Genomic DNA, 15354 nt, shown 5'->3' with positions numbered 1-15354 from the left:
GAATGCACTCTCAAGAGGCTTCTCTAATTGTTTTAACAACCTTTGTTCGTGAGCTTTCAAAGAACATATCAATTCTTTTACACTCATTTCAGAAATATCCTTTGTTTCTTCAATTCTTCCCACCACTGTGTTATATTTTTCTGGTAAACAAGCCCGCATTTTCTCAACAATTATCTTGTGTTCAACTCTTTCACCATATGATTTCATTTGATTGACAATATCTATTAGTTTAGAGAAATAATCAGTTAAAGTTTCAGATTCTTTCATCTTCAAATATTCTGACTCCCTTCTAACAGTTTGGAGTTTGATGATTCTTACCTTTTCGTCTCCTTGAAATTCTTATTGTAAATTGTCCCATGCTTTCTTTGATTTCTTGGCTTCAATGATTCTTGGAAACAACTCATTAGAGAGTGCTTGTTGGATAAAGAAGAGTGCTTTAGCATTCTTTTTTTTTTTTTTTTGGTTTCCCCTAGCTGCTTCTCTTATGCTGAAGTTAATGTAGTTGTTGAATGGAGTTCATCATACCCATTTTGCACCAAGTTTCATAAACCTTGGGACTGAAATAAGGTCTTCATCCTCACACACCAATAATCATAATTTTCTCCAGCAAAAATGGGCATAGATGGTTGCTCGATATCCCTATTTTGGTTGCTTGAGTTAGCCATGGAGATTTTCTGCAAAACCCACTTTTCTTTGTCACATACCCTCTATTTTCAGCCCCTTTTTCAAATCCAAGCTTCCACTTCGAACTCGGTTCTAATACCACTTTATGTTGGCTGTTTTGGAAACAAGTTACAAAGAAATCAATCTAAAACACAAAAAATCAGATCTAGTTTTTTTTTTCTTTCTTTTTTTTTTTTTTTTTTTAAACAGAAAATAAAGAAGAAGAAGAGTCAAACAGATGAGGAAAAGGGTCTAACTAGAACAGCCCTTTGAACAAATTTTTTTCTCTTCACTTTCTAGCTTCCTTTACAAGCTTTGTATATGTAATTATATCAACCCAAGTATGACAAAACACATAGACAAATTTCCTCTGCATAAATTAACTCTAATTAACAAAACCCAACCCAAAACATAACTAGAGTTAACTAAACATAAGTGATTGTTGGGACACAAAATTAAACAAGCACATTACATCAACAATATATAAGTAATATTGTTTTATGTTCATTTGAGAAATCTAATATTTTAAAATTGAGGGGAATAGTGAGATATTAATTGAAAAAAAATTTTTTTTTTTGTTTGCTTATTTAAATTTTTATAAATATGTGTTTTATTTATTGATTTATTTTTCTATTTATTTAATTGTCATTTCAAGTGTGAGTTTGATGCTCTCTCTTTCTAATATTGGACATCCCGATTAGAGATAACTAGGGGACTTCTACCTCTTAAAATTATGATTCCTTAGTAATTTTCTAACACGAGCAATCACTCACTACTTGAGATAATTGTTCATATTTTTAAAAGGTCTTTAAAATTTAGATAATCATTCACATTCTTAAAAAGCCTTCAAATCTCATCATGTGTCTTTTCAATCTTTTAAGAATTGTCTTATCAATTATGTTAGCTAAGATAATAGATGTGATTATCAAGAAAGCATATATGGTCCTTAACAAATGTCTTGTATCATAGCCGAAGTCTTTTTCTAAGATCAGAGCTACTTGATAGTTATAGCGAGAAAATAAGGATTGGGCTATAACTCCTTCCTACTTTGTAACAACTAAATAATGTTAGTTGTCTTACTCAAACTTGAATTCATATCACATCCATTACTTACAATGATTTAAGTTTTTAATCATGACGGCTTCGACTTTCTTCTTCACTCCACCATAAAAATAGTTTCCACATGGAAACCCCCCATTAGTAGGTGCCATTTTGGATATAAACCACTACGCAGTTTCATATTGATCTTATGAGTTTTTGTTCTCTTTTATTGTCTGTGAACACATCTTTCTAGATGTAATTTGTATTGGTCATGGTGGGTGGAATTGTAATGAAGGAGATTATAATGAATGTATTGTTTTGCATTTTTCAGATTTATATATGAAATGAAAGAGGCTATGACTGACTTTAGCCATGGGAGTGAAGCTAGTGATAGCTTTAACAAGAGAGATTATGTAGAGGGGCTGAAATTAAGTATTAACCTAACTGATAAGGTCGTCTCGATTAGACGAGCAAGTATGATTAAATGAGCATGGAGAAAGCCCAGGAGAAGTGGGCCAATTAGAAGGTTGAACCAGATTTGACTCATTGGACTCGAATGGACCCTCAACGGTGAAAATGCCTACGGGAACCTACTGACATAATACTTGCTATAGTTTAATATCTAAGCTAACCCATCTTAGTACCACCATTCCACTAGAAGATCATTGTGGCGCCGCCTTTGGAGTACAAATATTCAAAGTGCACTTGTTGAAGAAAAGAGTAGCCAAAGTGACTACAAATGCTGTAACTACCTTTTGAAGCACGACTGCCCAATATGATAATAGCATTTGAGAGAGGCATCCTCTTGGCAAATAGAGACTGATGTTGGGCACTGATAGCAGGCCATAAAACATTACTAGCTTGGAACTAAGAGCAGGCTCCGAAGCTCACTAGCTTGGTGTTGATACAGGCCCCAAAGTTCACTAGCTTAGCATTGATTGCAGGTTTCAAAGCTTAGTCGTTGCAGCTAATAGCAGGCCCCTGAGATACCAGCATACCACGGCGACCCCACGAAGATGGCAGCAAGGCATCCTAAAAGTAAGGAACTTCCTTTCTATTAACAGGATATGGACCTGCCTCAGTCACACTGACAAGACCAAGGAACCCCCTTATGCTTGGTAAGAGACACAGCTCTTGCTTTGGCCCACATCCTAGGAAGCTGGGAAGCATATGGTTAGGTAGGTAAGGGCAAAAGAGTCACTGATATTGACAAAAGTATGGCTAATAGCAAGTTATGAGTCTTGAGAATGCATGCTTTAGGAAATCAAACTGAAAATGTGGGTGCCGCAGTAAGTACCACTACAGCATGTGCACCTTCTACGATTCGTACCAAAAAACACCCCATTTTGACCGATCATTACGACTTAGGCATTTGAAATGCTTCCCAATGATGAAAGGTATCATAATTTTAACCATAGAAATACTTGAAATTGTTAGAGTTGTAGTATTACCAATTTCATGCCAAAAACTATTTTCAGCCAAAATTATCATTTTTGGGGCTCGTCTTGAGGTCCTGTTTTCACCTACTAAAAGTTAGAATTTGAAAATGTCTATTTCACACAAAATTGTATCCCAGTTAACTTTCCAACGCCACTTGATTCATCTCAATCAGATGTCGGATGAGAGAGATATGCCCAAAATACAAAAGTTTGGTGAAGATGTATAGCCCCACATTCCATACATGGGTATTTGAAAATGTCAATTTTTACATTTTTCTGCACCGCCCATGTAACACATTATAGTTCTTTAACTCACGAGATTTCTTTTGACACTCTTATTATTGTACTTGGAGCCTCTTTGGTTCAGTTTGGAATATTGATTGAGGTGGTATTATAATGGTAAAGTAAGGTTGGACCAAAAACATTGATTTGGATAATTGTCCCATGAGTAGTCTTCACTCTTTTTCGCATTTCTCTTTCCACACTTTAAATTTGGATGTGAGGCTAGAGCCATTGGAAAGTTTGTTTCCGGTGCTTCGATTTGGACACAAGAACGACTAAAACGGAGTCCGGACAAGAGAGTTATGTCCGTTTGAAATTTGAATGTGTGTTGGAAGCAAATTCGCTTGAGCAAACTTCTCATCACTCAAGCGGTCTGTGCAAATTTCAGAGATTTTGGGAGCTTCTTTTCACTGCTCAAGCCAAGCTTTGTCCGCCTGAGCGGTTTGGTCGATATCAGTCACTTTAAAATGAGTTTTTGGCCCAAAATTTTTATTCTTTCTTCATCTCTTCTCTCCCTCTCCTCCATACTCGAAACCCTTGACCTCCAAACCTTGATTTCACCCATTTTTCACCAACAATCCACCATGGATCTTGCATTAAAGATGAAGAACAAGTGAAGATCAACATTTTTAATTGATTGGATTTTGGATTTTCAAAGGAATCCTCTTGATTTAGCTTCTCTACTCTCATCTTTGAGGTAAGATTACTTTTAATTTTGTATCTCTTTACTTTGAGGATGTTTATTTGGTATTATTGTGACATTGGTTTTATAATTGATGTTTGGGTTTACAAAAATTGAGTTTTGATTTCAAAAATGGAATTTCTCATATATATATTCGCAAAATTTATATTAATTTTTGTGGATTATGAAAACTTTAGTTGAAAAATAGCATTTTACATTATGGAGGGGAAAAAGCCCCAAATTGAATAAAAACCCTAATTTTTGAAATTGAACAATGATATGCTCAAATGGAATTAACCTTCAGTTCTTTAAATTTATGATTGAATTATGAGAATGAGATTTCTTTGGACTTGAGATTCATGAAATTAAAGCTTTTGAGATTTTTCTTTGGAAATTTGAAAATTATGTCTTTATAATAGTTCAATTATTTGAATGGTGATATTTACCTTTGTTTTCATGATTGTATAAATTCTTGGGATTTGTGGAAATCTTGGAAAGATTGTTTTAGGAGGTGGTAAATAGCGTGGGAGTTCGGGTAAGGAGCCAGTTTTTTAAAAGAGTTATGTGTTATTGATACCTGCATTGGGAGTCAAGGTGCCCAATTGCCCTGTCTAAGCTTATCGCCGGACAAATGTGGGAAAATGTTTTTGGATGCCCACTTGTCCTACCATATTGTAGTTGGTAAAAGCGAAAAAACGGATGATTTTGGGTACCCATGTCCTGCCATATAATAGTTGGTATATGTGAGGGTAGTTTTATATGAAAGTGACTTGTGTATTTAATTTGGGACTCTCTTTAGGGACTTCATAGTGTATTTGCCCCCTGGTGTTGAAATGTGATTTTCATGGAAATTATAATATCTATGTTTTGTGGCTGAAACTCCTAACATGAGTTGAACAAGAAATGTTTTGCTTGTGATAATGCCATATGGATTTTCAAATAATTAGATACTTTGTTAAAAGTATTTCTACTGGGCATCTAGCTCATTCCTATCTAACAATTGCAGGAATTGATGATGCACAATCACTCCTATGAGAAAGAGGTGAACTTCTTTGTTTTGTTAGAACATGATGGTTCATGGATGTATTACATGGAAGCTTTGAGTGTACATGTTTGGGACCGCGTGTCCATTTTGTTGTAACAAGGCCTTGTCTTGATGTTTGTATGCCATTAAGGCATTATTATTTTTACTCTCTAGTTTCTTTAACAATGTAAATGTTATTATTACTAAGACAAGAATATGAAGATTGTAATATTTGATATGTAGTTTGATCGAAAAGAGGACTTTTGAGATTAACGTTTTTGTTTGGCTTAGAGAGATTTTGGATTTATCAGGTTATGAAAAGCATATTAATTTAATTAATTTGGGGGTGTTACAGATTGGTATCAGAGCTAACCCGGTTAGAATACCCTGGGCTCGTGGGAAGTGACGTTTGTCACAATAGGTTTACTAGGCTTGGATGGGGCGCTTATGTGCTTTGTATGCTTTGTGTGTTTATGTGGGTATGGGGTTAAGCTTCTAGGATACAACTTGCGCCTATTGCATTCATCAAAATTCTTTTGGAAAGGCACCTGATTAATGCCTTTTCCACTTAGAAGTCTTTGGCCACCGTGGGACAAGTTGATATCCTATAAGAGTGACCCGTATGTGCTCTATGTTACTATGTGCTATTGTGGTTTGCCTTGTGTGGCGTAGATATATGTGTAGGTGTATGTTTAACTCGTGTGGGAACTTCGGCGGAGTATTAAATTGTGAGTTGATTTTGTCTCTATCTTGAAGATGTTTCTCTTTAGGAAAAAGGGTAGGATAGACTACTAGGGCCAGACAAATGGGTCGAGATGATTTAGAATTTACATTGGATCATAAGCTAAATGGTTTTGTAGAATTGTGTGTGTAAGTGTGACCTTCAAATGGTGGAGACTAGGATGCACAGTAAATGGTTGGTCATTGTGAGGAGTAGCTATTTTTGAAGTCTTATATCAAATTGTGGAAGTGAGCTATATAAAGGATTTTGGAGATAGAGTTGGTTAGAAATTAGACTAGTTGTAGTAGTACAGTGTTGAGATTTTAATGATAAGTGGTGTGACTTAAAGTAAAATGTCTTAGAGTGATGATGTTAGAATAAGTAAAGCTAGTTCTATATTTCTTTGGGATGGATTTAGTTAATTGTGGTTGGATTGCTGTCACTGGTTGATTGACTATTTATGAGGATTGTGTGGGTCTTAAGCCAATTATCTTGGTATGTATTTAGAAATATGTGTGGTCTTAACATGAAAATAAATAAATAAAATAAAATAAAAAATTTGTAAGAGTGTCATCAAAAGGAAATATTTTGCAGTGCAAATTTTCTTAGAATGGCGGAAGTTACTTATAGTCAGGTTGATTCACTTGCTTGATAAATCACTTGTGAGGTTAATGCTGGGCTTTACGCCAATTATTTTGGTACGTGTTTGGAGAATAAATGTGATCTTGGCATGTTAAAAATTGTATAATGTAGTGAGGGATGTGCTTCTTAGACAATTTATTTAATTCAGAATTTTGTTATAAATCATAGGTAAACGAAGTAGGTAAAGAATTTTGGCGTGAGAATGAATTTGATTTAAGTTGCACTATGTGATTAAATTTCTAGTGATGGAAAATAATGATCTATGAAATTGTGTTATGAGTATTGAAGGTAAGGATATGTAGGCTAGTTTTGAATGCCTTTGGGACTAGTAGGGTCAATTGTTTTGGAGTTATTTGTTGATGTACCTGAGTGTAGTAGATGGATGCTTACCAAGATGATAAGAAATTGTGTTAACAAATCAGCATTCTTGGAGAAACTGTTTTTGGATGAAATTGTGAGAATGTTATGATTCAATAAAGATTATGACTAGTTGTTTTGGGATAGTTGATGCGACTGTAATTTGAACATGGAAATTTGTTATTGGTCCACCAAGAGTAATTAATGTTAATTTTTAAAGTTACCCCTTAGCTAAAAGCTATAAATTGTGAAGTTCGGAGATATACATGAGTATTCTGAGTTAAGTTTGGTGTGTGCAATGACAATGTGGTTCAAAAAACCAAAATGGAGATTTATTTTGCATCTTTGACCTTTGACCATAAGTTGTTGTGTATCCTTGATGTGAAATCCGTAATTTCCTTGTATTGGTCTTTCGTTTTCCTGAGAATATTGTTGTTTGATATATTATTTTAGTGTTGCCATTCAGTTTTAAGTTAGGTGTACTTGAGCTTAAGTGAAATTAAGGGGTATTTAGTTTTACTTGATAGATGATGATTCCTTATTTCAATTTTTTTCCATTGTGTTTTGTGGTGAAATTATTTTAGAAGAAGTTATTTGATAGACACCATGTTAGGAAATAAATTGATACGAAGTACTTTGTTATTTGATTAGTCATGCAGATTGTTTTGGAATGAATGTTGTTGGTAGAAAAAATTTCTTAGAGTGAATGAGTGGTATTATAGCTTGTGGTTATATCTTTGGAGTTTGAGTAGGAGGGAGTTGACTAGAGACTTTAGAAGAAATTTCAAGGTAACTACAACTATAAGCATTTGTTGGTATAACCTTGCGTCTTGAGTCGTGTAGACATTGGTGGTGGGTTTGATATGATAGTTGGTGTCGTTGTTTTGTGACTTGAACAGTTGTGAGAATTATATTTTATCTTCATTTTGAAGAGTTGTGGTGAATGACTTTTTGAGTTAAATTATTTTTCAATGGTGGAGTGGCTTTAGTAGTGATTGGATTGAAGTAATGAAAACATGATTTTATTAGAATTTAGTAATGGAGGCGTGATATTATTTTGGGGAGAGATGTATACTGAATTTTATTTTGAGAGATTCTCTTGTAATATGAGATTAATTTATTTATTAATGATGTAAATAATTGTCGTTGAGTAAGTTCATATTGTAGAAGGTATTGAATTCAAGTTGATTTCGTGGGACATCATAATCTTAGTGTGGTGTGAAGTTGGGTTACAACTTCAAAGTTAGTATCATGGTTTTGATTCTAAGGAATGTTAGTGTGTTGTTGTAGCTTGCTTTTTGTGCTCCTCTGAGGGGTTTAGTCTCCTCAAATACGATAGCCCTACAATTCGGACTCTCATGGTTCTGAATCTGGTTTCACAAGTACAATGTGAAATAGAAAAACACAAATGAGAGTCCAAATCCGACAAATCTTTGAAAAATCTATTTACAATAAAAAATGCCAAAAATAGACCGCATTGCCAGATTTCAAAGTCGCCACCTAAATATTTTTGGCAAATTTGGGAAACCGGTGTCTCATGCCAAAGGCCACATGTCCATCATAACCAAAGTGTCTTGGCTTGGAAACTTAGGTATGAGAGGGGAAGGTCATGAATTAAGCACCTCACTCGCCCGATCAAAGATCGGCCTCTACTAATCATGATGTGATTTTTACGTATATTATATGCTCTCGTTCCAATTTATTATGTTAACTTAATATGTAAGACACACAAGTATGGACTATTCCACCCACTTTAGAATGCTTTGATTTCATGTTTGTTTGAAAAGAGTTTTGAATATGTACCACTTGAAAAAGTAAGCCCATATGTACATTTAATCAAATTATCCCAATTCAAGCAAAATAGCCTTCATCCACTGGCATTCAAAGAGGTATATCAAACAAGCACTTAGCCTCATGGTAAATATGCTTGATATGGTACCATAAACATGCATACAATATGCTAAAGCAAAAATGCTCACCTAGTACTCAACCGAGGCAAGCCAAAATAGAAGAAAATATTTAGAAAAATGCATGCTCTAATATGCAAATGACTAATGCAACACACAAAATGCAACTATCGAATTCGGCTTCTTCACAATATCATACGGATCAACTCAAAGCATGTAGCAACACACATATTCAAGTAAGTAGGACATGACAATAATGTTAGATTGATGAACCGAATCTCAATGAATGAAAAATGGATATTTACACATAATAATGATATGAAACCGAAATATGATACTACATGCAACCAACGTAAGCAAGTAAATAAAAGGGAGAAAGAATGGAGGTTGGAAGACATACACAATATTACAAGTGTGCCCTCATACAAGAAAGTCTGAATAAATGTCCTAATTAAACTAAATATTATAACACAATGGAATAAACTAACTTAACTAATTATTACATATTCGTATTACATATTCAAATGAAATCAACTACAACATATTAATTATTAAAACACTAAATTAATGGAATTGGGGGGGGCGAGGAGCCACAAGGGCACAACTGAGAACATTCGGAAACCTCTCTATTTGCTCCAGATTCTATTATGTTTTGCAGTTAGAAAATTATTATGTTTTGGCCTCAGTTTCTGCTCTGTTTTGCCACAAAAATGTCACTTCCTGTACAAAAAAATGTGGCCGGCCGACCTTGGAAAGTGGTCAGCCGAACAAAGTGGTGACCAGCCAGCCACTGCTTTTGGGAACTGCCCTATTGCCACATAATCAAAATAGAGCAAAAACAGAGTATTTCCAGAATATGTTTATCCTCTTTGCCCTTCCCTATCATGAAGATTATCAAGGGAGGAGTAGATTCGGTTCACAAATCATCAATATTCACACGTTTGGTACGTGATGATCTTAGAACCGATAGGACAAAAGCTTAATAAAAGGAAATAAAAGACCAACAACACCTCCTCCCTATCATGGAGTTACCTTACGGGAAGGGGTAGACATTGCTTCTTGAATCACTAAACATCACTACAAAGTATGTAATAATTCAAGACTTAATGAGTTCAATATAACATCCAATTTTTGTCCAGAAGTGATAATTACGTCCACTAAGTCCAAAAGCAATAAAGAGTATCAAGCATTGACTTAACCCGAGAAATGAGCCTTTTAAGTCCTTTTCTATGGGGGCGAAAATTACAAAGGAAGAGCCAAACTCATTTACAAGCTATAATGAATTCTAAGTCAAACCCAAAATAAGCGATAATGACTCTAAATCCAAACTTGATAACAAGCTACAATGACACTTTCCTTAGTGATTTCCAAGGGTCTAATTAGAAAATTAGTCCCTTGGAAGTAAATGCACCGGCGATAAAGAGAAGTTACAAACAAAAGGTTGTGCTTAGCATAAGAGAAATGTAATGCTTTGGTAATGAACCTCTTAAGAGATTAAATCATTAAGCACGGAAAGTCTCTTTCTTATGCTTGAACAATAACCTTTTATTAAACACAACTCTTTAATCAAAATGAACAAAGAATAAAGGGAGGTTGCAGTGATGATTATGCAAAGGTGATTATTACAAGTGTGAGTATATGTATAAAAAATATGTAAATAAATCTATCAACTCAAATAGATTAGTGTCTACGGCCTAAACAACCAAGTCTGTGAGGACTTACAATAATACAAGCATAGTATTCAAAGCATAAATTAAGTAAACAATTAAAACATCCCCAAAAACTAACAAAACTGTGTTGGAATCATTTTAAAAAGGGTGAAAAATATAGACAAAAATGGAAGAGAACAAAGCTATGAAGCAAGCGTAAAGAAGGGTGGCCAACCCCTCCCCTTTTTGGACCTAGAAATTGCATATTTTAGCCTCTGAAAACTCTGAAAAACAGCAGCTAAAAGCAAAAAAATAAGTGGGAAGAACAAGGATATAAGCTATGAGATAAGGTTCAAGAAATGGTGGTTAACCCCACCACCTTTGGCAGCTTTTAAATCACATGTTTTAACCCTCAAAACCAGTCCAAAACAATGTATAAACAACAAGAAAAAGAGAAGAACTTGAAGAGAGGATGCTCTTTAGTTCATAATCCACGAGGTGATTATTCTCAAGAACTGAAATTTGTGTTCAATAATCTCAGAAAGAAGTCTCTAGTTTTTGGCTTAGGAAGTGCATGGATAGTGTATGTATATTTCAAGAGAGAGAAGAAGAAGAGTGTTTGGCAAACTATAGGCTCTTGGAAAAATTTTCCAACCTCAAACCATGAGGGGTGGTCATGTATTTATAGAAAAACACTATCTCACGTTGGAAATATCTGTTATGGAAGACTGGAAAGGATTTATTTATTTATTTTGCGTGACATCCAAACATGCCAAATGTAATGATGAAGTTTAAATTCATACAGATGTTATAGGCAGTTAAATATGAAAATCTAAAATTTAAGTTTTTTTTTTTTTTTTTTTTTGACTTATGTGTATATCCTATTACTTATTGTCCAATAGGTTTTACGATAATTTACGGTGCTTTTCATCAAGTACTATTAAAAAAAGTCGCTAACTATTAATTTTTAGTGACAGTTTGAAAATTGTCACAAAACATTTCTAGCGACAGTTTAAAAAAATCGTCACAAAAGTCACTAATTTTTAATTCTCAGTGAGTTTTTAAAATCGGTCATAAAAAATCGTCACTAATTATAAGTTTTACTGACAATTTATAAAAATTGTGACAAAAAAAGTCATTAATTGTTAATTGTTAGTGATATATGTAAAAAATATCACAAAAATTATTTTTAGTTACGATTTTACTAGGACTTATTTTCAATAGAACTTGATGAGAATTAAATCCAACTATTAGGATTTACTGATAATTTATCTTCCTTTTTTTTGGAGGGAGGGTTGTAACGCCCTGAAATTCTCTCATAGGAATATGCCAAGACAAATATGATAATATACCCCAAAAAAATTACCTTTTGCATTGAGCTAAAAAGGTAAGGGATTACAATTCACCAAGTACAATCCTACAATGTTCAGAATTCATAGACCAGTTCAAGGAACTAGATGGCCTTACAAAATATAAGCCTCAAGGGCTTACAATAACAACAAAATAAATTGATGGTTTTGTTACAGAAATCCCAATTCAAAAAAACATACATGTGAATCACTATTTCCAAAAGGAGCTACTGCTTGATCCCATCCATCAAGGAGGTGGTGCTCTGTCAATTCCTGAAAAATAAAATAAGGTTAAGCTATTTGCCCTGTAGGAACACATTTAACCAAGTATTTAATCCTTTGAGTAAGATTATGGTATCCTTATAGCAAAACTTTACAAAGACGTTCGTCTCCACATGCAATTTTTAACAATTATATAGATTCATAATAACCAAGCCATGACAATCACTATTCACGTCATCAATCACAACAATTGAACATTCACAACCATAGAAAACAAGCCATGAGTCCATCTGTAAGAGTCCAAGTTAAAACAACATTTTGCTTTTGTTTCAAAAACTGCCTCCACATTTGCCAACTATTATACGGCGAGGAGTGGACACCCAAAGAAAATCATCCATTTTTCCACTTTTGCCGACTATTATACGGCGGGACTGTGTGGATACCCAAAAATCATTTTTCCTACATTCGTCCAGCGATAAGCCTAGACAAGGCATTTGGGAACCTTTTTAAACTCCTTGCGCGGGTACCAACACAACACCACACTTTCCCAAAACCAACTCTTATCCAGACACATGCACAGTTAACAATCCAATCACATTTTGTTCCATCCACATTCATCTAACATTACCAAAGAATGGAATACCACACAACATTCACAAAAAATAACATCCAAACACATTTCCTTTGCCATGTCACATCCACATCTTTCATTCCTTTATTATTTATAACATTTCATGAAGTAAAGAAAACTCCATTCAAATTGGGATTTTCTACTCAAATTGAGAATTTAAGATTTTATCAAATTTGGGGGTTTGTCTCCTTTATCATAGATATGGGTTTCAACAACATTATATACATGTTTTGAGAAAAGAATGTAAGGAAATTTCAAGCAAGAGTCAAGTAAAATGGTTCATTTATGTAAAACATGGGATTAATCCAACACTATTCTCAAATGGGCTCATAAGTCACAACCACACCATGAAATCTCTTCAAAATTAAAAAAAAAAAAAAAAATACTAGGGTAAAAGTATTCCTACCTCTACAAGTAGAAAGAAAATGAAGCCCCTTGAAAAATCCTTTGCAAAACCAAGATTCAATCGGTAGAAGAGCAAGATCTCCAAGTCTTCTTCACTTTTTGATAGGTGATCTAAGCCAAATCTTAGTGGAATGGAAGGTATTCTAGAATGAGGAACTAGGGTTTTAAGAAACGAGGAGAGAGAAGGGAAGATAGAAAAGTGTAAGGAATGATCTAGAATCACATTTTTAAGGTTAATGAATTCGCGCAGTCCGCTCGAGCGTCACCATTTCCACTCGAGCGTAAGACCCAAACTTAGAGGCCTGCTCGAGCGACGAATCTCTTGCTCGAGCGTAAAATGACAAGTCCCAGAGGTTTTACAAAGCTGCAGTAAAACAACTGGGAACCAACATTCTCCGCTCGAGCGCCACTTCTTGCGCTCGAGCATCCCGCCTGCAAACTCAGAAGATATCGAGAGTTAAAATTTTCCGCTTGAGTGCGAATTTTTACACTCGAGCAGACCCAGAAACAAAAGCGTCATAGGGGTTGTCTCCTGTTTGATATTTTTATGAGATTTAGCCACTGCTGGCTTCCCTATGAAATCTCAATGCTTTATTTGTTGCCTTTTTTTAAGGGTAAATTACATTGACCTCCCTTGACATTTAGAAGAAAAAATACATGAAGTCATACGAATTTGGCATAATTACATTAGTCTTCTTTAAAATTTTAGTCCACATAAAACATTTCATTAGTAATTGTTAGTCATAGATGAAAAATAATGATGTCATCTATTTTAAATATATATATTCCTTGTCTTCACATCATCTTCTTTAATTTGGGTCCCTTCACCTTATTAAAAGGAGATCAAAGTAATTATGTCAAAATTATGGAACTTATTATATTTTCTCTAAATCGTAAGGGAGGTCACTGTAATTTATCCCTTTTTTTAAACTTGGATAAATTTTGTTCTCTGTAGAAACAAAATTCCATTTAGGCATGAATCTTAGACATTATTGTTCACCTATGTTACATGGACCCAGGAATGAGTGTCCAATACGAGTATGTGTTTAAATGTCAGATTCATCTAATCCTCTGTCTAAGGGCACATGTGCATGACAAAATAATTATATTTCTTAATATATTTATTTTATCTTCTGGGAAAAATAGTGTTCATAGGATTAGTTAAATCCAACATGAAACTCCAAACCTCATAATGAAACTCATGTATTTAACCCCTTAAGCATTGAGTCATGGTTATATCCCTTATATTATTCAAGTGTCAAGTGTCATAGGACTTCATACATTCAAAAGAGTTAATTTAACATAGTTATTCACTCGTACATTTTTCTGTAAATGCCATTTTCTTTGAAATTTTTATCATTATTCATCACATTTAACTCTCTAAAAATATTTATATGTGAAAGAAAAATGCTTTGATGTAAGGGAATACACACTTTTTGGATGTATGAAGGACTAAACTTGTTTACCAGTGCTTTGCCAGTCTTTTGGAATGGTTTTACAATATTCTCTCTGGAAGGCCATCATTTAGGAGAATGTACATGGTGCATATCCTTTATTCCTGTTTATGACTTAAAATTTCCATCATGTTAGTGCAATAATATTCTAGCAGCAAAAACACCAGTACACATTTGCTTTATATAATGAAATCGTTCTCAGAATCAAAGTTATTATTTTTAGCTGCGCATGCGTGCTCGTGATCTATTGTTCCAATTGTGCTTTTGCTAGCATTGATTTGAAAGAAATGGAATTGCTTTCTCTTTAGTAACAAAGAAATTCAACAATCCATGTTTATACGCTATGAAGCACGGATATTCAAAAAAAAAAGTACCGTACGAGTATCGGATACGGATACATATCTAATACGGTGGGATATGTATCAAAAAATTCAACATCCGATTGATTTTTTTTTTTAAATTTCGGATAGGGAGAGGTGTAACGACCCCAAAATCCGTATCCGAAATTACTTTTATGTCCTTGTGAGTTAATGCATTTTAATTTAATGATATCTGTTCGAATTGAGGAATTATCTATTGAGTTACGGCTTTAAAATTGAAATTACCAACCTTTATGGGTTCAGAAATCAAATTGAGTGCTTGGAAAGGTTAATGGGAATTTTTAGAATTATTTGGAAAAATTAATTGGAAATCTAATTTGTTTGATTCGTTAATGCACGTTTGCGTGGTTAACTTGGTACTACAAATTGAAGGCCTTAGAGGCTTCAGAAACCAGAACAGAGGACATATTTATTATCAGCACAATTTTTAGAGTCACCAGGAAAGTTTAATTGAAATTTGATTTCGTGCGATTCGTAAGGCCGTGTTTGACTCTCCCCATTGTGTT

Source organism: Camellia sinensis, chromosome 11 (assembly GCF_055761805.1).
Source record: "Camellia sinensis isolate YWXY chromosome 11, ASM5576180v1, whole genome shotgun sequence".
NCBI classification, from domain to species: Eukaryota; Viridiplantae; Streptophyta; class Magnoliopsida; order Ericales; family Theaceae; genus Camellia; species Camellia sinensis.
Note: the sequence above shows the minus strand (reverse complement) of the source record.